The sequence below is a fragment of the Diplotaxodon limnothrissa genome, linkage group LG23 (assembly GCF_057381915.1).
Source record: "Diplotaxodon limnothrissa isolate DT_005_m linkage group LG23, D_limnothrissa_male_GT1.1, whole genome shotgun sequence".
Taxonomy (NCBI): domain Eukaryota; kingdom Metazoa; phylum Chordata; class Actinopteri; order Cichliformes; family Cichlidae; genus Diplotaxodon; species Diplotaxodon limnothrissa.
Genome location: NC_140617.1, coordinates 42068471 through 42092732, shown reverse-complemented (window position 1 = coordinate 42092732; position 24262 = coordinate 42068471). Strand labels below are relative to the sequence as shown.

Sequence of the window (24262 nt, the reverse complement as noted above, 5' to 3'; positions counted from 1 at the left end):
AGTGACAGTGGCGTGTCCAGCGGGGTGGCCTTGGGGGGCACAGGCCACCCCCCCAACCAGACTGGCCACCCCAGGTGCCACCCCGAAGCTAAAACAATAAAATTTAATGAAATATCAAATGTACGATTATGGCTTCACAGTGAAGCTCAGATGTCCGAGGGTAAGTGAATGCAGCACTGGCTCCTGCACTATGAGCATCATGTTAGCAAAGGTAGGAGAGCCAAGCACTAAAGACGGCACCACAGAAAACATTTTTTCAGCGAAAGATTAACAAGTTAACATAGCTGGACTAGCCATCGGACATTTGCACAGTGGGCTGATGACTTATTTTTTTTATTTTTTTTGTAATGGCATGAACAATGAGAGGTGGTGGATTGGCCAGATGCTGGCCGATGTGTAAAAATAACTCAGTTGTTTGGTGGTGGCTATGGGGGAGCTTCCACAGAGGCAACAGATGGATGAGGGAAGGGGAGGCAGGAGGAGCAGAGACCCGAGGCAGCCGCCGGTTCGAGTATCAGGTGAACTGAACTTGAGGTAAGAAGTTATGACCTGCAGTCTATCTGGGTCAGATATAAACCAAGTTTAGGTGGAGTTTATTTTCGTTGTGCTGACTTTTTACAGTCAGTTACAATAACTCGTACTGCGTGAGCTAGCATGACGGAGTTTCTATACAGCTGTTCGGTTGCTATGATGTTACTGATAGTGAACTTTATTTTATTCATAAGGTTAGTTAGTAGAGTTGCCAACGGCTCCTTAAAAAGTGGAATGGTCCCTCATTCAGAGAAAATATTACGGGTTTCGTATTGAGCTGAGAAGAGACGCAGTTTGTCCCGAACTTTAGCTAGAATGGGAAAAGACACAAAGATGGAGTTATTCTGTCTATACGCTGCACAGCTGCCTCTTCTCTTATCCCCCCCCTCCCTCTTCTGTTGCTACTTTAATCATGAAACTGATCAATGATCAGCCGATCGTCTCTCTTGTTTATTTATTGCCCACTTTGCGCCAGAAACAGGAAACCAGCGGATGTCGCGCTAAACAACAGCAGCACGTTTAAGCTTGATCAGCTGTTGTTAGAATTTATTTAATATTAATTTCTAGTATCAGTTGATATTTGCTGGAGCCACAGCTGTAAAGCTGCTGGTCATGATATCGGTTTGGATATGTGGTGAGAGGGAAACATGAAGATGAAACCAGGAGATGTCCTTACTGAATCATCAGAGCAGAACAGTGATGGAGAAACAGGTTTACCTTTTAGGTGACATGAATGAGTTGAAGGGAAGTTATGAACTCTTTCTGAGAGACAAATAACACCAGGATCCTTTTTCTAAGTAGCTGACAGCTGGTAACTGTGCAGGGGCGGATCTAGCAAAGTGTTGCCAGGGGGCCAGGTAGGGCATTAACAATGTAAAATAAGAACAACAATAATAATAAAGATGAAGTAACAAGTTTTTAGTTTTTTTGTTTATTCCAAATGATCATCCAGATGTCTGTGACATGTGATGACAAACACCATAATGGAAGGCCTTAGTCATCACATGCTTAAACTCATCATATATTTTTTGCATATGCTGAACAGGCAGTCAGACATGCTGTAACTGTGGGGTAGAAAACAGCATGAACACCATACGGCAGGGGTCTCAAACTCCAGTCCTCGAGGACATGGAAAAGTTGCATGACACTGGCCCTTGAGGACTGGAGTTTGAGACCCCTGTCATACGGAATATGACAGGTGTGGTTGAACTGCATGAAGACTCTGAAGTTTCTCTTCTCTTCTGGCAGGACAGGAATGTAGCCTTGTCCTGTGAGCCACTGTAAGGATGTACTTAGAGTAGAACTGGACTGTCACCGGCCTCAGGCTCTTCACCCTTTTCAAAGACAAAGCAGTCATTTAGATAAAATATTAGATATTGTTTACCTGTAGATGCACAAAGTAAATTTTGAAATGTAATTATTGTCAAGAGTGAACAAGCACTGATAGTGTAATCTACAGCTGTGGCCAAACGTTTAGAGAATGAGAAGTGTTGTTTGCTTATTTACAAAGTTTGCTGTTTCAGTGATAGTTGAATATCACATTATATCACTTCAAACAGAGGTGATCCAGTAATGCTGCACTAATGAATTAGACTAACTATTCACTTTAGCTAAAGTTATTAAGTTAGCTAAAGAGTTGGGATGCTGTGTAAGACATAAATAAAGCTAAAATACAAAGGTTTGGACAGCGTTTTGCATGTTTCCCTACTGTAGGGGTCTCTGCAAGCATACAGAGGGGGTACTCTGAGAGGGTCCAAGATGACAACTTTGGAATTCTACTAGAAACAGTCGATCATATTTGTTTGTCAAAGCTGAATTCAGGGCAAACTACGCTAAATTAGCGTTTTTAGCTAGCAGCTACAATAAGCATAAAAGTTACCTTACGGCTATCATTTGTTAACATGACGCTTGTTCTTATACATGTAATACATTTATTACCAACCTGAGAGTTTATCCGCTGGTCATTCAACATGATGAATGACTTCTGAAGTCTTAATTCAGCTCAAGATGCTGTAGATTCCCGTCAGTAACACTTTCGGTCCGCTAGTAAAACGTAGTTCTATTAATCTGCGCTTGAACCGGAACCGGATGTAAGTTCCAAAAAACTGAATTTTGGAACTGAAATTGAATTGTAGAACTGAAACTGAATGGTGAGAAGTGAAACTGAAATTATTCGAGAGCTGAATTTTTAAAGGATAAAATGCAGTTTCAAAGCAAATCAATTCATTTTCAAAATATAAAATTCAATTTCAATTTAGTGATGATCATTTTCAAACCATAAATTCAATTTCAAATTAGACTAATTCAAATTCAGTTTTCAAAAGCATTTATTCAAGTTACAATTCAGATTCAATCTGAGCAATTCAAATTCAAATTTAACTTATTCAAATTCAGTTTCTGATGGCACAGATTTCTGCCCATACACCGGGCATTTGCCCGGTGGGCCGATGGTGATTTTTCGTTTTTATGGGCCGATGTTTTTTTTGTTTTTTTTCCCCGTAACAGTATAAACACTGAAAGGTGGTGGATTGGCCAGATGCTGGGAGATGTGTAAAAATAACTCAATTGTTTGGTGGTGGCTATTGCGGAGCTTCCACAGATTCAGTAACATTAGCAAGTGGTGGAGGCCAGCAGATGCAACCCGCTGGCAGGTGGATGACGGAAAGGCAGGAGGAGCAGAGGCCCGAGGCGGTGAACTGAACTTCAGGTAAGAAGTTATGACCTGCAGTCTATCTGGGTCAGATATAAACCAAGTTTAGGTGCAGTTTATTTTCGTTGTGCTGACTTTTTACAGTCAGTTACAATAACTGGTACTGCGTGAGCTAGCATGACGGAGTTTCTATACAGCTGTTCGGTTGCTATGATGTTACTGATAGTGTCAGGGTCCTTGGGACTGAGTGGCCCAGGGTCCCTGAGCAGTTATGTATTATATTATTATTATTATTGTTGTGTATTTTGGTGTTGCTCCCCCTTCCCTGTGCTTGTGTATATGTGTGTGTGGGTGGCTGAGCACTTGTTTATAGGCGGCGTCAGGCCTGGAGGGTGTGGCCCTGCAAGGGGACTGGCCACACCCGAAGCCACACACCTGCTGCTGATCAGGCCTCGTCGGGGGAGCTACTTAAGAGAGTCTTGGAGCTCCCACCGACGCGGGATCATTGCATGAGACTCCACGTTAGTCTTCTGTTCAGTTAAGTTAGTGTGCGTGTATGCCCGCAGTTGTATGTGTCCTGACGGCTGCGTCTATTGTTTCCCGCAGGAGGAGCGTGGAAGACACGAGAGCAGCGAGCACCGGGGGGTGCTGACACGGGAGCGGAGAGCACAAAGACACGGACTATTCACGGAGAGACACAACACGGGAGTCTGGGAAAACACGGGGATTTATTGTTACTTTGTTGCACACTGTAAATAAATACACTGTTTATACATAGAGCACCGCGCCTGGGTCCTCCTTCACCACACATCCCCACGGTCTGCCAGCCAGATCGTGACAGATAGTAAACTTTATTTTATTCATAAGGTTAGTTAGTAGAGTTGCCAACGGCTCCTTAAAAAGTGGAATGGTCCCTCATTCAGAGAAAATATTACGTGTTTTGTACTGAGCTGAGAAGAGACACAGTTTGTCCCGTACTTTAGCTAGAATGGGAAAAGACAAAAAGCTGGAGTTATTCTGTTTTTACGCTGCACAGCTGCCTCTTCTCTTATCCCCCCCCCCCTCTTCTGTTGCTACTTTAATCATGAAACTGATCAATGATCAGCTGATCAGCTTTTGTCTGTTGTTTTTTTATCTCCCACTTTGCGCCAGAAACAGGAAACCAGCGGATGTCACGCTAAACAACAGCAGCACGTTTAAGCTTGATCAGCTGTTGTTAGAATTTATTTAATATTAATTTCTAGTATCAGTTGATGTTTGCTGGAGCCACAGCTGTAAAGCTGCTGGTCATGATATCGGTTTGGATATGTGGTGAGAGGGAAACATGAAGATGAAACCAGGAGATGTCCTTACTGAATCATCAGAGCTGAACAGTGATGGAGAAACAGGTTTACCTTTTAGGTGACAGGAATGAGTTGAAGGGAAGTTATGAACTGTTTCTGAGAGACAAATAACACCAAGATCCTTTTTTTATGTAGCTGACAGCTGGTAACTGTGCAGGGGCGGGTCTAGCAAAGTGTTGCCAGGGGACAGGTAGGGCATTAACAGGGAGAGGGGGGCACAAGGAAATACTTTTCTTTCTTATTCTTATTTAAAATGTCTCGCTTTTAAATACAGCTTCATCTTTGAACTAAAAACCAGCTTGAAACCATGGCTCTCACTCGAACCCCGAAACAACCTCCAAAGAAAGGAAGTCAAGCACTCATCTACCCCGGTGGCCTAATGGATAAGGCACTGGCCTCCTAAGCCAGGGATTGTGGGTTCGAGTCCCATCTGGGGTACTGTCCAGCAGAGTGGCGCAGTGGAAGCGTGCTGGGCCCATAACCCAGAGGTCGATGGATTGAAACCATTCTCTGCTATGAGTTTTGGATGGCCTGATTCTCTGAACTGTGTCCAAAAACAGACGACAGTCAGGTCCTGTTCCCCCCAAAAATGCAGACAAGTAACCCTGTAGTACAGGCACCGAGTGAGTCAGTCATGTACGATAACTGCCCCCGATCACCAAAGGCCACTTCTTATGTCTACATAGAGCCTAGCACAGGGATTCCAAGTCCAGTCCTGGAGAGGCACTGTTCTTTTTTTCTTTAGCTTTTAGACGCATCCTTGTTCTGACACACCTGAATCAAATGAATGGCTTGTTGTCAGGCCTTTGTCAAACTTGATGCCATGCTGAAGAGCTAATTCAAGCATTTGATCCAGCTGTGTTTGAGCACGTCACACATGCTCCTGCTACTCCCCCTCTTTTAGTGGAACTAGATTCAGTGATTCAAATCGTTGGTACTCTCTGGTCTTCATGTGGTTTCACAAGTCTCAACAGACAACGTAAACGCCCCCAAATAAAGTGGGGCAATAAGTACAGCGTGTTGGCTGGCCAGCGTTCTGGACACTGAGTTGCCCAGAGTGTAATTTATTTTCTCAGCGTTTCTCAAATGTTCTTAAATACAGCTTCATCTTTGAACTAAAAACCAGCTTGAAACCATGGCTCTCACTCGAACCCCGAAACAACCTCCAAAGAAAGGAAGTTAAGGAATCATCTTCCCCGGTGGCCTAATGGATAAGGCACTGGCCTCCTAAGCCAGGGATTGTGGGTTCGAGTCCCATCTGGGGTGCTGTCCAGCAGAGTGGCGCAGCGGAAGCGTGCTGGGCCCATAACCCAGAGGTCGATGGATCGAAACCATCCTCTGCTATGTGTTTTGGATGGCCCGATTCTCTGAACTGTGTCCAAAAACAGACGACAGTCAGGTCCTGTTCCCCCCAAAAATGCAGACAAGTAACCCTGTAGTACAGGCACCGAGTGAGTCAGTCATGTACGATAACTGCCCCCGATCACCAAAGGCAACTCCTTATGTGTACATAGAGCCTAGCACAGGGACTCCAACTCCAGTCCTGGAGAACTACTTTTTTTCTTTAGCTTTTAGACGCATCCTTGTTCTGACACACCTGAATCAAATGAATGGCTTGTTGTCAGGCCTTTGCCAAACTTGATGCCATGCTGAAGAGCTAATTCAGGCATTTGATCCAGCTGTGTTTGAGCACGTCACACATGCTCCTGCTACTCCCCCTCTTTTAGTGGAACTAGATTCAGTGATTCAAATCGTTGGTACTCTCTGGTCTTCATGTGGTTTCACAAGTCTCAACAGACAACGTAAACGCCCCCAAATAAAGTGGGGCAATAAGTACAGCGTGTTGGCTGGCCAGCGTTCTGGACACTGAGTTGCCCAGAGTGTAATTTATTTTCTCAGCGTTTCTCAAATGTTCTTAAATACAGCTTCATCTTTGAACTAAAAACCAGCTTGAAACCATGGCTCTCACTCGAACCCCGAAACAACCTCCAAAGAAAGGAAGTTAAGGAATCATCTTCCCCGGTGGCCTAATGGATAAGGCACTGGCCTCCTAAGCCAGGGATTGTGGGTTCGAGTCCCATCTGGGGTGCTGTCCAGCAGAGTGGCGCAGCGGAAGCGTGCTGGGCCCATAACCCAGAGGTCGATGGATCGAAACCATCCTCTGCTATGTGTTTTGGATGGCCCGATTCTCTGAACTGTGTCCAAAAACAGACGACAGTCAGGTCCTGTTCCCCCCAAAAATGCAGACAAGTAACCCTGTAGTACAGGCACCGAGTGAGTCAGTCATGTACGATAACTGCCCCCGATCACCAAAGGCCACTTCTTATGTCTACATAGAGCCTAGCACAGGGATTCCAAGTCCAGTCCTGGAGAGGCACTGTTCTTTTTTTCTTTAGCTTTTAGACGCATCCTTGTTCTGACACACCTGAATCAAATGAATGGCTTGTTGTCAGGCCTTTGCCAAACTTGATGCCATGCTGAAGAGCTAATTCAGGCATTTGATCCAGCTGTGTTTGAGCACGTCACACATGCTCCTGCTACTCCCCCTCTTTTAGTGGAACTAGATTCAGTGATTCAAATCGTTGATACTCTCTGGTCTTCATGTGGTTTCACAAGTCTCAACAGACAACATAAACACCCCCAAATAAAGTGGAGCAATAAGTACAGCGTGTTGGCTGGCCAGAGTTCTGGACACTGAGTTGCCCAGAGTGTAATTTATTTTCTCAGCGTTTCTCAAATGTTCTTAAATACAGCTTCATCTTTGAACTAAAAACCAGCTTGAAACCATGGCTCTCACTCGAACCCCGAAACAACCTCCAAAGAAAGGAAGTCAAGCACTCATCTGCCCCGGTGTACTAATGGATAAGGCACTGGCCTCCTAAGCCAGGGATTGTGGGTTCGAGTCCCATCTGGGGTGCTGTCCAGCAGAGTGGCGCAGCGGAAGTGTGCTGGGCCCATAACCCAGAGGTCGATGGATCGAAACCATCCTCTGCTATGTGTTTTGGATGGCCCGATTCTCTGAACTGTGTCCAAAAACAGACAACACTCAGGTCCTGTTCCCCCCAAAAATGCAGACAAGTAACCCTGTAGTACAGGCACCGAGTGAGTCAGTCATGTACGATAACTGCGCCCGATCACCAAAGGCGACTCCTTATGTGTACATAGAGCCTAGCACAGGGACTCCAACTCCAGTCCTGGAGAACTACTTTTTTTTTATTTAGCTTTTAGACGCATCCTTGTTCTGACACACCTGAATCAAATGAATGGCTTGTTGTCAGGCCTTTGCCAAACTTGATGCCATGCTGAAGAGCTAATTCAGGCATTTGATCCAGCTGTGTTTGAGCACGTCACACATGCTCCTGGTACTCCCCCTCTTTTAGTGGAACTAGATTCAGTGATTCAAATCGTTGATACTCTCTGGTCTTCATGTGGTTTCACAAGTCTCAACAGACAACATAAACGCCCCCAAATAAAGTGGAGCAATAAGTACAGCGTGTTGGCTGGCCAGAGTTCTGGACACTGAGTTGACCAGAGTGTAATTTATTTTCTCAGCGTTTCTCAAATGTTCTTAAATACAGCTTCATCTTTGAACTAAAAACCAGCTTGAAACCATGGCTCTCACTCGAACCCCGAAACAACCTCCAAAGAAAGGAAGTCAAGCACTCATCTGCCCCGGTGGCCTAATGGATAAGGCACTGGCCTCCTAAGCCAGGGATTATGGGTTCAAGTCCCATCTGGGGTGCTGTCCAGCAGAGTGGCGCAGCGGAAGCGTGCTGGGCCCATAACCCAGAGGTCGATGGATCGAAACCATCCTCTGCTATGTGTTTTGGATGGCCCGATTCTCTGAACTGTGTCCAAAAACAGACGACAGTCAGGTCCTGTTCCCCCCAAAAATGCAGACAAGTAACCCTGTAGTACAGGCACCGAGTGAGTCAGTCATGTACGATAACTGCCCCCGATCACCAAAGGCCACTTCTTATGTCTACATAGAGCCTAGCACAGGGATTCCAACTCCAGTCCTGGAGAGGCACTGTTCTTTTTTTCTTTAGCTTTTAGACGCATCCTTGTTCTGACACACCTGAATCAAATGAATGGCTTGTTGTCAGGCCTTTGCCAAACTTGATGCCATGCTGAAGAGCTAATTCAGGCATTTGATCCAGCTGTGTTTGAGCACGTCACACATGCTCCTGCTACTCCCCCTCTTTTAGTGGAACTAGATTCAGTGATTCAAATCGTTGGTACTCTCTGGTCTTCATGTGGTTTCACAAGTCTCAACAGACAACATAAACGCCCCCAAATAAAGTGGAGCAATAAGTACAGCGTGTTGGCTGGCCAGAGTTCTGGACACTGAGTTGACCAGAGTGTAATTTATTTTCTCAGCGTTTCTCAAATGTTCTTAAATACAGCTTCATCTTTGAACTAAAAACCAGCTTGAAACCATGGCTCTCACTCGAACCCCGAAACAACCTCCAAAGAAAGGAAGTCAAGCACTCATCTGCCCCGGTGGCCTAATGGATAAGGCACTGGCCTCCTAAGCCAGGGATTATGGGTTCAAGTCCCATCTGGGGTGCTGTCCAGCAGAGTGGCGCAGCGGAAGCGTGCTGGGCCCATAACCCAGAGGTCGATGGATCGAAACCATCCTCTGCTATGTGTTTTGGATGGCCCGATTCTCTGAACTGTGTCCAAAAACAGACAACACTCAGGTCCTGTTCCCCAAAAATGCAGACAAGTAACCCTGTAGTACAGGCACCGAATGAGTCAGTCATGTACCATAACTGCCCCCGATCACCAAAGGCAACTCCTTATGTGTACATAGAGCCTAGCACAGGGACTCCAACTCCAGTCCTGGAGAACTTTTCTAAGATGGCGCCGGTGAGGTCGGCTGCCGTCACGACTGCTCCGACCACTTTTTCTTTGTCTTTGTTTTTTAAGTTAGTTTTCAGCGTTTCTAAATCGGCAAAATCATCACCATTGGGTACATTAGGTATGACAGTGACACTCTTGTTTCTATTGGTATACAATGTACTCACAATTCGAAGCTTTTTAACTCCGGATCCGAGCTGGCCGAGTGAGATCTCGAGGGAGAACAAAGGGAAGCGGCGGCGGCCTAGAGGGAAGCGAGCCGGCGTCAGGAACAGGCTGAGAGCTCGTGCACACCGCACACCTCTGCCTAGCATCCTGCTCGCCAACGTCCAGTCACTGGAGAACAAGCTTGACGACCTCAGGGCCAGGATAAAGTTCCAGAGAGACATTCGGGACTGCAATCTCCTCTGCTTCACCGAGACATGGCTGAACCCAGCGGTGCCGGACCACGCCATCCAGCCGGCCGAGTTCTTCTCGGTTCACCGCATGGACAGGACACGGGACTCGGGGAAGTCAAGGGGAGGCGGCGTGTGTTTAATGGTGAACAACAACTGGTGCAACAGTGCGAACGTTGTTCCTCTCACACGCTCCTGCACACCAAATCTGGAACTACTGTCCATCATGTGTCGTCCTTTTTATCTACCTCGGGAATTTACATCGGTCATTGTAAGTGCCGTTTATATTCCACCACAAGCGGACACGGTCACCGCCTTATGCGAGCTGCATGAGGCACTCACACAGCACCAGACACAACACCGGGACGCTGCGCTTATTGTGACGGGGGACTTTAATAGCGCCAACCTCAAACGCGCAGCGCCGAACTTTTATCAACACATCACCTGCCCCACCAGGGGTGAAAGGACACTGGACCACTGCTACACTACGGTCAAGGACGGCTACAAGGCACAATCCCGCCCCCCGTTTGGCAAATCTGATCACGCCGCCATCTTCCTCATGCCAAAATACAAACAAAGGCTGAAACAGGAAGTTCCGGTTCAGAGGAAGGTCGCGCGCTGGACGGATCAATCGGTGGCCGCGTTACAGGACGCACTCGATGACGCAGACTGGGGCATGTTCAGAAACAGCTCCGACGATGACGTCAACGTGTTTACGGAAGCGGTTGTGGGATTCATCGGGAAACTAGCGGATGATACCGTGGAGACAAAGACTATCACAACGTTTCCCAACCAGAAGCCGTGGGTGGATAAAACCATCCGCGACGCTCTGAGATCCCGCACCGCTGCCTACAACACGGGACTCATGACGGGGGACATGGACCCGTACAAAGCCGCATCATATAACGTGCGGAGGGCGGTGAAAGAGGCGAAGCAGCGCTACGGGAGGAAACTAGAGTCACAACTCCAACAGAGTGACTCTAGGAGCCTGTGGCGGGGACTAAGGACAATAACGGACTATAAAGCACCAACAACCGGTATGACGAACGCGGCCGTGACTCTGGCAGACGAGCTGAACACTTTCTATGCTCGCTTCGAGGCTGCAGCTAAGGTCTCCAACAATGCTAGTGTTAGCGGCGCTAACGGCTGCAGACAGGAAGATACTGCCAGCACCGGAAACGTGCTCGTCATCTCCGAGCATGAAGTAAGGAGAGCCTTCAAGAGAGTGAACACCAGGAAAGCAGCAGGACCAGACGGCATCCCAGGTCGTATCCTAAGAGACTGCGCATACCAGCTAGCTCCTGTGTTCACTGAGATATTCAACATCTCTTTATCTCAGTCGGTGATCCCCACATGCTTCAAAGAGTCCATCATTGTTCCTGTCCCGAAGAAACCCCACCCTGCTTCTCTCAATGACTATCGCCCTGTAGCCCTCACCTCAGTAGTGATGAAGTGCTTTGAACACCTGGTCAGAGACTTCATCATTTCTTCACTACCAGACACACTGGACCCACTACAGTTCGCTTACCGTCCAAATCGTTCCACAGACGATGCCATCTCTCATCTCCTCCACACATCACTCACTCACTTGGACACTAGAAGGGGGAATTATGTTAAAATGCTCTTCATAGACTACAGCTCTGCATTTAACACCATAATTCCCTCCACACTCACCACCAAGCTGGAGCATCTGGGACTCAGCTCATCTATGTGTCAGTGGATCTCCAACTTCCTAACTGGCAGACCACAGGCAGTAAGGATGGGCGGACATGTCTCAGCCTCCACCACTCTCAGCACTGGAGCCCCCCAGGGGTGTGTTCTGAGCCCCCTGCTGTACTCTTTGTACACATATGACTGTGTGGCCACTACCAGCTCCACCACCATCATCAAGTTTGCTGACGACACCGTCGTGGTGGGCCTGATCTCTGATAACAACGAGACGGCCTACCTGAAGGAGATTAGGAATCTGGAGAACTGGTGCCAGAGGAACAACCTCCTTCTAAACGTCAGTAAGACAAAGGAGCTGATAGTGGACTTCAGCACTAAGCAGGAGAGGAACTATCAGACCCCCGTCATCAACGAGTGCCCAGTGGAGAGAGTGGACAGCTTCAAATACCTCGGAGTTCACATCACGCAGGACCTGTCATGGTCCTGTCACATCAACACCGTGGTGAAAAAGGCCCGACAGCGTCTCTACCACCTCAGGCGCTTGAGAGACTTCCAACTGCCCTCCAAGGTGCTCAGGAACTTTTACTCGTGCACCATAGAGAGCATCCTGGCGGGAAACATCTTAACCTGGTTCGGGAACAGCACCATGCAGGACAGACGAGCTCTACAGAGGGTTGTGCGGTCAGCTGAGCGCACCATCCGCTCCGAGCTCCCTGACCTGCACTCAATCTACAGCAGGCGGTGCTGGACCAAGGCCAGGAAGATCGTGAAGGACCTCAGCCATCCCAACAACAGACTGTTCTCTCTGTTGAGGTCAGGAAAGCGATTCCGCTCCCTGAAGACCAACACAGAGAGACTGAGGAGGAGCTTCTTCCCGCAGGCGATACGGTCTCTCAATCACACCACCACACAGTACTGACCCACACATACAGTTCTTACACACACACTGGACTTTCTGGACTTTGGTTTTGCACAACACTGGTCACTATATTCTTCATTTCCGGTTAATACTTGTACAGCTGCTGTTATTGTGTATATATTTATTTAGATTTAGATTTCTTCATACATTCTTATATAGTTCTATATTGTGTATTGTGTATTTTGTTGTACAGTTATTTTATTTTCAACTTTAATTTATATATTTATCTTTATCTTATTCTTCCCAGTTAAATTTACCCTTCATTCTAATTTGTGTTGTACAGTTATTTCATTTTTAACCTTAATTTATATTCTATTCCTTCCTAGTTAAATTTACCCTTTTTAATTTTTCATATTTATTTCCTATCTTATTCATAGCGTTTTCCTTTTTTGTTTTCTTTAGGTCACGAGCAGTTGTCCAAGCATTTCACTACATATCGTACTGTGTATGACTGTGTACGTGACAAATAAAATTTGAATTTGAATTTGAATTTGAACTACTTTTTTTCTTTAGCTTTTAGACGCATCCTTGTTCTGACAAACCTGAATCAAATGAATGGCTTGTTGTCAGGCCTTTGTCAAACTTGATGCCATGCTGAAGAGCTAATTCAGGCATTTGATCCAGCTGTGTTTGAGCACGTCACACATGCTCCTGCTACTCCCCCTCTTTTAGTGGAACTAGATTCAGTGATTCAAATCGTTGATACTCTCTGGTCTTCATGTGTTTTCACAAGTCTCAACAGACAACATAAACGCCCCCAAATAAAGTGGAGCAATGAGCACAGCGTGTTGGCTGGCCATAGTTCTGGACACTGAGTTGCCCAGAGTGTATAGAGAGTGTAAATTATTTTCTCAGCGTTTCTCAAATGTTCTTAAATACAGCTTCATCTTTGAACTAAAAACCAGCTTGAAACCATGGCTCTCACTCGAACCCCGAAACAACCTCCAAAGAAAGGAAATCAAGCACTCATCTGCCCCGGTGGCCTAATGGATAAGGCACTGGCCTCCTAAGCCAGGGATTGAGGGTTCGAGTCCCATCTGTAGTGCTGTCCAGAAGAGTGGCCCAGCGGAAGCGTGCTGCGCCCATAACCCAGAGGTCGATGGATCGAAACCATCCTCTGCTATGTGTTTTGGATGGCCCGATTCTCTGAACTGTGTCCAAAAACAGACGACAGTCAGGTCCTTTTCCCCAAAAACGCAGACAAGTTACCCTGTAGTACAGGCACCGAGTGAGTCAGTCATGTACGATAACTGCGCCCGATCACCAAAGGCGACTCCTTATGTGTACATAGAGCCTAGCACAGGGACTCCAACTCCAGTCCTGGAGAACTACTTTTTTTTTATTTAGCTTTTAGACGCATCCTTGTTCTGACACACCTGAATCAAATGAATGGCTTGTTGTCAGGCCTTTGCCAAACTTGATGCCATGCTGAAGAGCTAATTCAGGCATTTGATCCAGCTGTGTTTGAGCACGTCACACATGCTCCTGCTACTCCCCCTCTTTTAGTGGAACTAGATTCAGTGATTCAAATCGTTGGTACTCTCTGGTCTTCATGTGGTTTCACAAGTCTCAACAGACAACATAAACGCCCCCAAATAAAGTGGAGCAATAAGTACAGCGTGTTGGCTGGCCAGAGTTCTGGACACTGAGTTGACCAGAGTGTAATTTATTTTCTCAGCGTTTCTCAAATGTTCTTAAATACAGCTTCATCTTTGAACTAAAAACCAGCTTGAAACCATGGCTCTCACTCGAACCCCGAAACAACCTCCAAAGAAAGGAAGTCAAGCACTCATCTGCCCCGGTGGCCTAATGGATAAGGCACTGGCCTCCTAAGCCAGGGATTATGGGTTCAAGTCCCATCTGGGGTGCTGTCCAGCAGAGTGGCGCAGCGGAAGCGTGCTGGGCCCATAACCCAGAGGTCGATGGATCGAAACCATCCTCTGCTATGTGTTTTGGATGGCCCGATTCTCTGAACTGTGTCCAAAAACAGACGACAGTCAGGTCCTGTTCCCCAAAAATGCAGACAAGTAACCCTGTAGTACAGGCACCGAGTGAGTCAGTCATGTACGATAACTGCCCCCGATCACCAAAGGCCACTTCTTATGTCTACATAGAGCCTAGCACAGGGATTCCAAGTCCAGTCCTGGAGAGGCACTGTTCTTTTTTTCTTTAGCTTTTAGACGCATCCTTGTTCTGACACACCTGAATCAAATGAATGGCTTGTTGTCAGGCCTTTGCCAAACTTGATGCCATGCTGAAGAGCTAATACAAGCATTTGATCCAGCTGTGTTTGAGCACGTCACACATGCTCCTGCTACTCCCCCTCTTTTAGTGGAACTAGATTCAGTGATTCAAATCGTTGATACTCTCTGGTCTTCATGTGTTTTCACAAGTCTCAACAGACAACATAAACGCCCCCAAATAAAGTGGAGCAATGAGCACAGCGTGTTGGCTGGCCATAGTTCTGGACACTGAGTTGCCCAGAGTGTATAGAGAGTGTAAATTATTTTCTCAGCGTTTCTCAAATGTTCTTAAATACAGCTTCATCTTTGAACTAAAAACCAGCTTGAAACCATGGCTCTCACTCGAACCCCGAAACAACCTCCAAAGAAAGGAAATCAAGCACTCATCTGCCCCGGTGGCCTAATGGATAAGGCACTGGCCTCCTAAGCCAGGGATTGAGGGTTCGAGTCCCATCTGTAGTGCTGTCCAGAAGAGTGGCCCAGCGGAAGTGTGCTGCGCCCATAACCCAGAGGTCGATGGATCGAAACCATCCTCTGCTATGTGTTTTGGATGGCCCGATTCTCTGAACTGTGTCCAAAAACAGACGACAGTCAGGTCCTTTTCCCCAAAAACGCAGACAAGTTACCCTGTAGTACAGGCACCGAGTGAGTCAGTCATGTACGATAACTGCGCCCGATCACCAAAGGCGACTCCTTATGTGTACATAGAGCCTAGCACAGGGACTCCAACTCCAGTCCTGGAGAGGCACTGTTCTTTTTTTCTTTAGCTTTTAGACGCATCCTTGTTCTGACACACCTGAATCAAATGAATGGCTTGTTGTCAGGCCTTTGTCAAACTTGATGCCATGCTGAAGAGCTAATTCAGGCATTTGATCCAGCTGTGTTTGAGCACGTCACACATGCTCCTGCTACTCCCCCTCTTTTAGTGGAACTAGATTCAGTGATTCAAATCGTTGATACTCTCTGGTCTTCATGTGTTTTCACAAGTCTCAACAGACAACATAAACGCCCCCAAATAAAGTGGAGCAATGAGCACAGCGTGTTGGCTGGCCATAGTTCTGGACACTGAGTTGCCCAGAGTGTAATTTATTTTCTCAGCGTTTCTCAAATGTTCTTAAATACAGCTTCATCTTTGAACTAAAAACCAGCTTGAAACCATGGCTCTCACTCGAACCCCGAAACAACCTCCAAAGAAAGGAAGTCAAGCACTCATCTGCCCCGGTGTCCTAATGGATAAGGCACTGGCCTCCTAAGCCAGGGATTGTGGGTTCGAGTCCCATCTGGGGTGCTGTCCAGCAGAGTGGCGCAGCGGAAGCGTGCTGGGCCCATAACCCAGAGGTCGATGGATCGAAACCATCCTCTGCTATGTGTTTTGGATGGCCCGATTCTCTGAACTGTGTCCAAAAACAGACAACACTCAGGTCCTGTTCCCCAAAAATGCAGACAAGTAACCCTGTAGTACAGGCACCGAATGAGTCAGTCATGTACCATAACTGCCCCCGATCACCAAAGGCGACTCCTTATGTGTACATAGAGCCTAGCACAGGGATTCCAAGTCCAGTCCTGGAGAGGCACTGTTCTTTTTTTCTTTAGCTTTTAGACGCATCCTTGTTCTGACACACCTGAATCAAATGAATGGCTTGTTGTCAGGCCTTTGCCAAACTTGATGCCATGCTGAAGAGCTAATTCAGGCATTTGATCCAGCTGTGTTTGAGCACGTCACACATGCTCCTGCTACTCCCCCTCTTTTAGTGGAACTAGATTCAGTGATTCAAATCGTTGGTACTCTCTGGTCTTCATGTGGTTTCACAAGTCTCAACAGACAACATAAACGCCCCCAAATAAAGTGGAGCAATAAGTACAGCGTGTTGGCTGGCCATAGTTCTGGACACTGAGTTGCCCAGAGTGTATAGAGAGTGTAAATTATTTTCTCAGCGTTTCTCAAATGTTCTTAAATACAGCTTCATCTTTGAACTAAAAACCAGCTTGAAACCATGGCTCTCACTCGAACCCCGAAACAACCTCCAAAGAAAGGAAATCAAGCACTCATCTGCCCCGGTGGCCTAATGGATAAGGCACTGGCCTCCTAAGCCAGGGATTGAGGGTTCGAGTCCCATCTGTAGTGCTGTCCAGAAGAGTGGCCCAGCGGAAGCGTGCTGCGCCCATAACCCAGAGGTCGATGGATCGAAACCATCCTCTGCTATGTGTTTTGGATGGCCCGATTCTCTGAACTGTGTCCAAAAACAGACGACAGTCAGGTCCTTTTCCCCAAAAACGCAGACAAGTTACCCTGTAGTACAGGCACCGAGTGAGTCAGTCATGTACGATAACTGCGCCCGATCACCAAAGGCGACTCCTTATGTGTACATAGAGCCTAGCACAGGGATTCCAAGTCCAGTCCTGGAGAGGCACTGTTCTTTTTTTCTTTAGCTTTTAGACGCATCCTTGTTCTGACACACCTGAATCAAATGAATGGCTTGTTGTCAGGCCTTTGCCAAACTTGATGCCATGCTGAAGAGCTAATTCAGGCATTTGATCCAGCTGTGTTTGAGCACGTCACACATGCTCCTGCTACTCCCCCTCTTTTAGTGGAACTAGATTCAGTGATTCAAATCGTTGGTACTCTCTGGTCTTCATGTGGTTTCACAAGTCTCAACAGACAACATAAACGCCCCCAAATAAAGTGGAGCAATAAGTACAGCGTGTTGGCTGGCCAGAGTTCTGGACACTGAGTTGCCCAGAGTGTAATTTATTTTCTCAGCGTTTCTCAAATGTTCTTAAATACAGCTTCATCTTTGAACTAAAAACCAGCTTGAAACCATGGCTCTCACTCGAACCCCGAAACAACCTCCAAAGAAAGGAAGGCAAGCACTCATCTGCCCCGGTGGCCTAATGGATAAGGCACTGGCCTCCTAAGCCAGGGATTATGGGTTCAAGTCCCATCTGGGGTGCTGTCCAGCAGAGTGGCGCAGCGGAAGCGTGCTGGGCCCATAACCCAGAGGTCGATGGATCGAAACCATCCTCTGCTATGTGTTTTGGATGGCCCGATTCTCTGAACTGTGTCCAAAAACAGACGACAGTCAGGTCCTTTTCCCCAAAAACGCAGACAAGTTACCCTGTAGTACAGGCACCGAGTGAGTCAGTCATGTACGATAACTGCCCCCGATCACCAAAGGCGACTCCTTATGTGTACATAGAGCCTAGCACAGGGACTCCAACTCCAGTCCTGGAGAACTACTTTTTTTTTATTTAGCTTTTAGACGCATCCTTGTTCTGACACACCTGAATCAAATGAATGGCTTGTTGTCAGGCCTTTGCCAAACTTGATGCCATGCTGAAGAGCTAATTCAGGCATTTGATCCAGCTGTGTTTGAGCACGTCACACATGCTCCTGCTACTCCCCCTCTTTTAGTGGAACTAGATTCAGTGATTCAAATCGTTGGTACTCTCTGGTCTTCATGTGGTTTCACAAGTCTCAACAGACAACATAAACGCCCCCAAATAAAGTGGAGCAATAAGTACAGCGTGTTGGCTGGCCAGAGTTCTGGACACTGAGTTGCCCAGAGTGTAATTTATTTTCTCAGCGTTTCTCAAATGTTCTTAAATACAGCTTCATCTTTGAACTAAAAACCAGCTTGAAACCATGGCTCTCACTCGAACCCCGAAACAACCTCCAAAGAAAGGAAGTCAAGCACTCATCTGCCCCGGTGGCCTAATGGATAAGGCACTGGCCTCCTAAGCCAGGGATTATGGGTTCAAGTCCCATCTGGGGTGCTGTCCAGCAGAGTGGCGCAGCGGAAGCGTGCTGGGCCCATAACCCAGAGGTCGATGGATCGAAACCATCCTCTGCTATGTGTTTTGGATGGCCCGATTCTCTGAACTGTGTCCAAAAACAGACGACACTCAGGTCCTGTTCCCCAAAAATGCAGACAAGTAACCCTGTAGTACAGGCACCGAATGAGTCAGTCATGTACCATAACTGCCCCCGATCACCAAAGGCAACTCCTTATGTGTACATAGAGCCTAGCACAGGGACTCCAACTCCAGTCCTGGAGAACTACTTTTTTTCTTTAGCTTTTAGACGCATCCTTGTTCTGACACACCTGAATCAAATGAATGGCTTGTTGTCAGGCCTTTGCCAAACTTGATGCCATGCTGAAGAGCTAATTCAGGCATTTGATCCAGCTGTGTTTGAGCACGTCACACATGCTCCTGCTACTCCCCCTCTTTTAGTGGAACTAGATTCAGTGATTCAAATCGTTGATACTCTCTGGTCTTCATGTGTTTTCACAAGTCTCAACAGACAACATAAACGCCCCCAAATAAAGTGGAGCAATGAGCACAGCGTGTTGGCTGGCCATAGTTCTGGACACTGAGTTGCCCAGAGTGTATAGAGAGTGTAAATTATTTTCTCAGCGTTTCTCAAATGTTCTTAAATACAGCTTCATCTTTGAACTAAAAACCAGCTTGAAACCATGGCTCTCACTCGAACCCCGAAACAACCTCCAAAGAAAGGAAATCAAGCACTCATCTGCCCCGGTGGCCTAATGGATAAGGCACTGGCCTCCTAAGCCAGGGATTGAGGGTTCGAGTCCCATCTGTAGTGCTGTCCAGAAGAGTGGCCCAGCGGAAGCGTGCTGCGCCCATAACCCAGAGGTCGATGGATCGAAACCATCCTCTGCTATGTGTTTTGGATGGCCCGATTCTCTGAACTGTGTCCAAAAACAGACGACAGTCAGGTCCTTTTCCCCAAAAACGCAGACAAGTTACCCTGTAGTACAGGCACCGAGTGAGTCAGTCATGTACGATAACTGCGCCCGATCACCAAAGGCGACTCCTTATGTGTACATAGAGCCTAGCACAGGGACTCCAACTCCAGTCCTGGAGAACTACTTTTTTTTTATTTAGCTTTTAGACGCATCCTTGTTCTGACACACCTGAATCAAATGAATGGCTTGTTGTCAGGCCTTTGCCAAACTTGATGCCATGCTGAAGAGCTAATTCAGGCATTTGATCCAGCTGTGTTTGAGCACGTCACACATGCTCCTGCTACTCCCCCTCTTTTAGTGGAACTAGATTCAGTGATTCAAATCGTTGGTACTCTCTGGTCTTCATGTGGTTTCACAAGTCTCAACAGACAACATAAACGCCCCCAAATAAAGTGGAGCAATAAGTACAGCGTGTTGGCTGGCCAGAGTTCTGGACACTGAGTTGACCAGAGTGTAATTTATTTTCTCAGCGTTTCTCAAATGTTCTTAAATACAGCTTCATCTTTGAACTAAAAACCAGCTTGAAACCATGGCTCTCACTCGAATCCCGAAACAACCTCCAAAGAAAGGAAGTCAAGCACTCATCTGCCCCGGTGGCCTAATGGATAAGGCACTGGCCTCCTAAGCCAGGGATTATGGGTTCAAGTCCCATCTGGGGTGCTGTCCAGCAGAGTGGCGCAGCGGAAGCGTGCTGGGCCCATAACCCAGAGGTCGATGGATCGAAACCATCCTCTGCTATGTGTTTTGGATGGCCCGATTCTCTGAACTGTGTCCAAAAACAGACGACAGTCAGGTCCTGTTCCCCAAAAATGCAGACAAGTAACCCTGTAGTACAGGCACCGAGTGAGTCAGTCATGTACGATAACTACCCCCGATCACCAAAGGCCACTTCTTATGTCTACATAGAGCCTAGCACAGGGATTCCAAGTCCAGTCCTGGAGAGGCACTGTTCTTTTTTTCTTTAGCTTTTAGACGCATCCTTGTTCTGACACACCTGAATCAAATGAATGGCTTGTTGTCAGGCCTTTGCCAAACTTGATGCCATGCTGAAGAGCTAATACAAGCATTTGATCCAGCTGTGTTTGAGCACGTCACACATGCTCCTGCTACTCCCCCTCTTTTAGTGGAACTAGATTCAGTGATTCAAATCGTTGATACTCTCTGGTCTTCATGTGTTTTCACAAGTCTCAACAGACAACATAAACGCCCCCAAATAAAGTGGAGCAATGAGCACAGCGTGTTGGCTGGCCATAGTTCTGGACACTGAGTTGCCCAGAGTGTATAGAGAGTGTAAATTATTTTCTCAGCGTTTCTCAAATGTTCTTAAATACAGCTTCATCTTTGAACTAAAAACCAGCTTGAAACCATGGCTCTCACTCGAACCCCGAAACAACCTCCAAAGAAAGGAAATCAAGCACTCATCTGCCCCGGTGGCCTAATGGATAAGGCACTGGCCTCCTAAGCCAGGGATTGAGGGTTCGAGTCCCATCTGTAGTGCTGTCCAGAAGAGTGGCCCAGCGGAAGTGTGCTGCGCCCATAACCCAGAGGTCGATGGATCGAAACCATCCTCTGCTATGTGTTTTGGATGGCCCGATTCTCTGAACTGTGTCCAAAAACAGACGACAGTCAGGTCCTTTTCCCCAAAAACGCAGACAAGTTACCCTGTAGTACAGGCACCGAGTGAGTCAGTCATGTACGATAACTGCCCCCGATCACCAAAGGCGACTCCTTATGTGTACATAGAGCCTAGCACAGGGACTCCAACTCCAGTCCTGGAGAACTACTTTTTTTTAATTTAGCTTTTAGACGCATCCTTGTTCTGACACACCTGAATCAAATGAATGGCTTGTTGTCAGGCCTTTGCCAAACTTGATGCCATGCTGAAGAGCTAATTCAGGCATTTGATCCAGCTGTGTTTGAGCACGTCACACATGCTCCTGCTACTCCCCCTCTTTTAGTGGAACTAGATTCAGTGATTCAAATCGTTGGTACTCTCTGGTCTTCATGTGGTTTCACAAGTCTCAACAGACAACATAAACGTCCCCAAATAAAGTGGAGCAATAAGCACAGCGTGTTGGCTGGCCAGCGTTCTGGACACTGAGTTGCCCAGAGTGTAATTTATTTTCTCAGCGTTTCTCAAATGTTCTTAAATACAGCTTCATCTTTGAACTAAAAACCAGCTTGAAACCATGGCTCTCACTCGAACCCCGAAACAACCTCCAAAGAAAGGAAGTCAAGCACTCATCTGCCCTGGTGTCCTAATGGATAAGGCACTGGCCTCCTAAGCCAGGGATTGTGGGTTCGAGTCCCATCTGGGGTGCTGTCCAGCAGAGTGGCGCAGCGGAAGCGTGCTGGGCCCATAACCCAGAGGTCGATGGATCGAAACCATCCTCTGCTATGTGTTTTGGATGGCCCGATTCTCTGAACTGTGTCCAAAAACAGACAACACTCAGGTCCTGTTCCCCAAAAATGCAGACAAGTAACCCTGTAGTACAGGCACCGAATGAGTCAGTCATGTACCATAACTGCCCCCGATCACCAAAGGCGACTCCTTATGTGTACATAGAGCCTAGCACAGGGATTCCAAGTCCAGTCCTGGAGAGGCACTGTTCTTTTTTTCTTTAGCTTTTAGACGCATCCTTGTTCTGACACACCTGAATCAAATGAATGGCTTGTTGTCAGGCCTTTGCCAAACTTGATGCCATGCTGAAGAGCTAATTCAGGCATTTGATCCAGCTGTGTTTGAGCACGTCACACATGCTCCTGCTACTCCCCCTCTTTTAGTGGAACTAGATTCAGTGATTCAAATCGTTGATACTCTCTGGTCTTCATGTGGTTTCACAAGTCTCAACAGACAACATAAACGCCCCCAAATAAAGTGGAGCAATAAGTACAGCGTGTTGGCTGGCCAGAGTTCTGGACACTGAGTTGCCCAGAGTGTAATTTATTTTCTCAGCGTTTCTCAAATGTTCTTAAATACAGCTTCATCTTTGAACTAAAAACCAGCTTGAAACCATGGCTCTCACTCGAACCCCGAAACAACCTCCAAAGAAAGGAAGTCAAGCACTCATCTGCCCCGGTGTCCTAATGGATAAGGCACTGGCCTCCTAAGCCAGGGATTGTGGGTTCGAGTCCCATCTGGGGTGCTGTCCAGCAGAGTGGCGCAGCGGAAGCGTGCTGGGCCCATAACCCAGAGGTCGATGGATCGAAACCATCCTCTGCTATGTGTTTTGGATGGCCCGATTCTCTGAACTGTGTCCAAAAACAGACAACACTCAGGTCCTGTTCCCCAAAAATGCAGACAAGTAACCCTGTAGTACAGGCACCGAATGAGTCAGTCATGTACCATAACTGCCCCCGATCACCAAAGGCGACTCCTTATGTGTACATAGAGCCTAGCACAGGGATTCCAAGTCCAGTCCTGGAGAGGCACTGTTCTTTTTTTCTTTAGCTTTTAGACGCATCCTTGTTCTGACACACCTGAATCAAATGAATGGCTTGTTGTCAGGCCTTTGCCAAACTTGATGCCATGCTGAAGAGCTAATTCAGGCATTTGATCCAGCTGTGTTTGAGCACGTCACACATGCTCCTGCTACTCCCCCTCTTTTAGTGGAACTAGATTCAGTGATTCAAATCGTTGGTACTCTCTGGTCTTCATGTGGTTTCACAAGTCTCAACAGACAACATAAACGCCCCCAAATAAAGTGGAGCAATAAGTACAGCGTGTTGGCTGGCCAGAGTTCTGGACACTGAGTTGCCCAGAGTGTAATTTATTTTCTCAGCGTTTCTCAAATGTTCTTAAATACAGCTTCATCTTTGAACTAAAAACCAGCTTGAAACCATGGCTCTCACTCGAACCCCGAAACAACCTCCAAAGAAAGGAAGTCAAGCACTCATCTGCCCCGGTGGCCTAATGGATAAGGCACTAGCCTCCTAAGCCAGGGATTATGGGTTCAAGTCCCATCTGGGGTGCTGTCCAGCAGAGTGGCGCAGCAGAAGCGTGCTGGGCCCATAACCCAGAGGTCGATGGATCGAAACCATCCTCTGCTATGTGTTTTGGATGGCCCGATTCTCTGAACTGTGTCCAAAAACAGACGACACTCAGGTCCTGTTCCCCAAAAATGCAGACAAGTAACCCTGTAGTACAGGCACCGAATGAGTCAGTCATGTACCATAACTGCCCCCGATCACCAAAGGCAACTCCTTATGTGTACATAGAGCCTAGCACAGGGACTCCAACTCCAGTCCTGGAGAACTACTTTTTTTCTTTAGCTTTTAGACGCATCCTTGTTCTGACACACCTGAATCAAATGAATGGCTTGTTGTCAGGCCTTTGTCAAACTTGATGCCATGCTGAAGAGCTAATTCAGGCATTTGATCCAGCTGTGTTTGAGCACGTCACACATGCTCCTGCTACTCCCCCTCTTTTAGTGGAACTAGATTCAGTGATTCAAATCGTTGATACTCTCTGGTCTTCATGTGTTTTCACAAGTCTCAACAGACAACATAAACGCCCCCAAATAAAGTGGAGCAATGAGCACAGCGTGTTGGCTGGCCATAGTTCTGGACACTGAGTTGCCCAGAGTGTATAGAGAGTGTAAATTATTTTCTCAGCGTTTCTCAAATGTTCTTAAATACAGCTTCATCTTTGAACTAAAAACCAGCTTGAAACCATGGCTCTCACTCGAACCCCGAAACAACCTCCAAAGAAAGGAAATCAAGCACTCATCTGCCCCGGTGTCCTAATGGATAAGGCACTGGCCTCCTAAGCCAGGGATTGAGGGTTCGAGTCCCATCTGGGGTGCTGTCCAGCAGAGTGGCGCAGCGGAAGCGTGCTGGGCCCATAACCCAGAGGTCGATGGATCGAAACCATCCTCTGCT

The 24262-nt window shown here is 47.0% G+C and overlaps 13 non-coding genes across 13 annotated transcripts; all 13 read left to right on the top strand.

Moving 5' to 3' along the window:
• Window positions 1–4889: 4889 nt before the first annotated feature.
• On the top strand, window positions 4890–4962 carry trnar-ccu (transfer RNA arginine (anticodon CCU)). The gene has a single exon. It is a non-coding gene; the product is annotated as a tRNA-Arg (tRNA).
• Window positions 4963–5717: 755 nt separating this feature from the next.
• trnar-ccu (transfer RNA arginine (anticodon CCU)) lies at window positions 5718–5790 on the top strand. The gene has a single exon. It is a non-coding gene; the product is annotated as a tRNA-Arg (tRNA).
• Window positions 5791–6540: 750 nt separating this feature from the next.
• trnar-ccu (transfer RNA arginine (anticodon CCU)) lies at window positions 6541–6613 on the top strand. The gene has a single exon. It is a non-coding gene; the product is annotated as a tRNA-Arg (tRNA).
• Window positions 6614–8193: 1580 nt separating this feature from the next.
• Window positions 8194–8266, top strand: trnar-ccu (transfer RNA arginine (anticodon CCU)). The gene has a single exon. It is a non-coding gene; the product is annotated as a tRNA-Arg (tRNA).
• Window positions 8267–9021: 755 nt separating this feature from the next.
• On the top strand, window positions 9022–9094 carry trnar-ccu (transfer RNA arginine (anticodon CCU)). The gene has a single exon. It is a non-coding gene; the product is annotated as a tRNA-Arg (tRNA).
• A 5070-nt stretch (window positions 9095–14164) lies between these two features.
• Window positions 14165–14237, top strand: trnar-ccu (transfer RNA arginine (anticodon CCU)). The gene has a single exon. It is a non-coding gene; the product is annotated as a tRNA-Arg (tRNA).
• A 1590-nt stretch (window positions 14238–15827) lies between these two features.
• On the top strand, window positions 15828–15900 carry trnar-ccu (transfer RNA arginine (anticodon CCU)). The gene has a single exon. It is a non-coding gene; the product is annotated as a tRNA-Arg (tRNA).
• Window positions 15901–17490: 1590 nt separating this feature from the next.
• Window positions 17491–17563, top strand: trnar-ccu (transfer RNA arginine (anticodon CCU)). Its single transcript has one exon. It is a non-coding gene; the product is annotated as a tRNA-Arg (tRNA).
• A 750-nt stretch (window positions 17564–18313) lies between these two features.
• Window positions 18314–18386, top strand: trnar-ccu (transfer RNA arginine (anticodon CCU)). Its single transcript has one exon. It is a non-coding gene; the product is annotated as a tRNA-Arg (tRNA).
• Window positions 18387–19968: 1582 nt separating this feature from the next.
• Window positions 19969–20041, top strand: trnar-ccu (transfer RNA arginine (anticodon CCU)). The gene has a single exon. It is a non-coding gene; the product is annotated as a tRNA-Arg (tRNA).
• Window positions 20042–21628: 1587 nt separating this feature from the next.
• trnar-ccu (transfer RNA arginine (anticodon CCU)) lies at window positions 21629–21701 on the top strand. The gene has a single exon. It is a non-coding gene; the product is annotated as a tRNA-Arg (tRNA).
• A 753-nt stretch (window positions 21702–22454) lies between these two features.
• On the top strand, window positions 22455–22527 carry trnar-ccu (transfer RNA arginine (anticodon CCU)). Its single transcript has one exon. It is a non-coding gene; the product is annotated as a tRNA-Arg (tRNA).
• Window positions 22528–23280: 753 nt separating this feature from the next.
• trnar-ccu (transfer RNA arginine (anticodon CCU)) lies at window positions 23281–23353 on the top strand. The gene has a single exon. It is a non-coding gene; the product is annotated as a tRNA-Arg (tRNA).
• The last annotated feature ends 909 nt before the right edge of the window (window positions 23354–24262 follow it).